The following is a 2,664-nucleotide window of genomic DNA, read 5'->3' as shown; positions in this document are numbered from 1 at the left end:
TGAACATTTGAGTTGAGCATTCTTAAACCATGGCCCTTTACAATCCTTTCTGGACTAATCCAGGTAAGAGATGATGGACAGAATGGCACTGGAAAGGAGAAAAGGAAGAGACTCGTTCAAGCACTTTGGGAGATAGAATCAGGATTTAGCCAGGATTAAGATAAAGGGCATAGTCAAGGATGGCCATCTTGAGGTGGGGGGAACATTCCACAGAAGGAAGTACAGATTTCAAAAGGAAGGGAGTGCTAGTGGTGGCTGCTCTTCTAAGAGAGGCCCATGAGATCCTACATTTTCCTGATGACCTTGGGAGATAGAGCTTGGCTTGGTGGGAGCAAAAGCTGGGGAGTCTTGGATTCAGGAGAGAACAGGAGGTAGGACGTAGAGACAGAGGGTCAGGAAAGCTTTGCTAATCTGTACAGAGTTTAAAAAAAAAAAAAAAAGGACAGCAACCAGAGCTGGATGGGAGGTGGGAGGGGTGTTATTTTAAATGTGGGAGACATTGGGACCAATTAGATGACTTCAATGTTATTGCATATGCATATGTGATCTCATTTGAACCATAGAGCAACCCCATGAGGAAATTTTCCCATTCTACAGATGTGAAAACTGGACCTTAGACCACATGAGTGTTGGAAATCCTGCGGAATCGGTGGTAGAGTTTGGAAGAGGAGACACTTCCTTCCCTCTATACGCCCACTGCTACCCCCTCATACCGTGGGCCTGAGGTTAAGAACAGCTACTCATTCACCAGGTCACATAGCCAGTGTAACAGCATCTGGATTTGAACTTGGCATCTGTAGATGTTAAGGTGCCATGCTCACCACCTCCAGGGAGATCTTGTCACAGACTTCCAGGTCCTTTCCTGCACCCTCTCGAGTCCCATGGGTCCCCGTCCCACACCAGCACCCGCAGCCCTGCAGCAGTGTGAGACGATGTGTCTGGGGAATGGGAGGCTGGCAGAGAACATACCAGGTCCTTCCCTTTTACTGGATGGTAAGTAATTGAAAAGATGATTTTTATATTAAAAATATAGACATTGTTATGCAGAACTCAAGAATCACATGAATTTCTAAGATGAAACATGAGATTCTCATGAAATGTCTTGCTTGCAGTTGTCAGTTTGGACTCCAACCAACTTCTGTTTAGAATATTTCAGAAGAAAACTATGAAAAACAACTGGCAAACAGGATGAAGGGCTTAGTATGGAATTTCAGAATTTCCGGCCCGTCCCACTCACCTTCCAGGCTCACCTAACCTCAGGCCTCACAAGAACGTCGCTTGATGCCCCCTGTACCTCCCCTCAGTGTCCCCACAACTGCCTTGGTTCCCCTGCAGCCTGGAATGGCCATCTCCTCCTCATTACTGGAAGCACACTCACCTTCCAGGAAGTCCTCCAGGACTGCTCTGTCTCCCCTTGGCTAAGCTCCTGAATTAAGCCACCATGTTCACAGCAAAGGGGCACGGTTGCATTACCCATCTGTGGTTGTGGGGGTTTGTCTCACTAAGCATCTTGAGAGGACAGACTATAATCTGCTACATCTTAGTGCCCGCATACGGAGCAAGATACTGTTCCCAGGGAAGCAAAAGTACCAACAGCCACACCAGCATAGATCTGATGAAGACTCACATCTCTGATCTCATCTGAACCCTGTAACGGCCCCATGAGGAAGTCTACCCATTCTACAGATGTGACGACTGACACCGAGAGGCTAAGGGATTCTCGCAAGACCAGGTAGGTAGGAAGTGATAGGGCCATCCTCAGGCCAGAGTCCGTGCTCTCAACCACCATGAGAAGCAGGTGCTCAACAAATATTTATTGGCTTTTTCTTTTTCTTCTTTCTGTTAAAATCTTAGCAGAGTACCATCAAGGGACCTTCAGAGACTCTATTCAGAACAGAAGAATCACCTAGCAAAAGCCCCTGCCTCATTTCTGACCCACAAAATCGTTAGATACAATAAAATGGTTGTTGACGTAAGCCACTAACTTTTGGAGTCGTTTGGTGGGCCCCAACGGGAAGCTGGGACACCCTCACGAGGTCTCAAAGAGCCTCCGCCTCAGAGATGGCCTTTTGCCTTTTTTGGTAGTCTTGTCATGGCGTATCAGGCAAAGTTTGTGTTGAATGCCCTCCCAGCACCCCATCAGTGTCCTGTCCCCACATCCAGTGCTTCTCCAGGTCGTCTGCCACACCCAAGTGTTCCTGAAGACCCCCCAATGTCCTCCCAGCTCCCTGATGCACCAAACCTCAGAATGCTTCCCAGCCCTCCCACCATCCTTCCCACACACCTGTGTTCTGATGTGTTCTCATTTTTAAAGGACGGACTTGGTGGCCCCAAGGTGAAGACTGGAAAGAGACCAACTGGAACAGCATCTCTGGGGGAGGCTTGGGGGAGGGAACCTGAGCATTCAGCAGACCCACCCATAGCCTTCTCCACGAACCAAACAAAGACCATCAACTTCACACCAGATGTGGGAAGATACCCACCCTCCCCACCTTCCAGCAGCAGGGTCTCATGAATACTTGCTACCTTTTTTTTTATTATTTTTTTGAGAGAGAGAGAGAGTGCACACACATGTGCATGCTCTCGAGCTGGGGGAGAAGCAGAGGGAGAGGGAGAGAGAATCCTCAGGCAGACTCCCCACTGCGCACAGAGTCCGTCTTGGGG

The 2,664-nt window shown here is 48.6% G+C and overlaps 1 long non-coding RNA gene across 1 annotated transcript; it reads left to right on the top strand.

Annotated features, from left to right (window-relative positions):
- Positions 1 to 1,956, top strand: LOC116572386. Its single transcript, XR_004278284.1, has 4 exons — positions 1 to 63; positions 598 to 993; positions 1,113 to 1,732; positions 1,855 to 1,956. It is a non-coding gene; the product is annotated as an uncharacterized LOC116572386 (long non-coding RNA).
- The last annotated feature ends 708 nt before the right edge of the window (positions 1,957 to 2,664 follow it).

The sequence above is a fragment of the Mustela erminea genome, chromosome 13 (genome assembly GCF_009829155.1).
Source record: "Mustela erminea isolate mMusErm1 chromosome 13, mMusErm1.Pri, whole genome shotgun sequence".
NCBI classification, from domain to species: Eukaryota; Metazoa; Chordata; class Mammalia; order Carnivora; family Mustelidae; genus Mustela; species Mustela erminea.
This window is presented reverse-complemented; position numbering and strand designations above follow the sequence as displayed.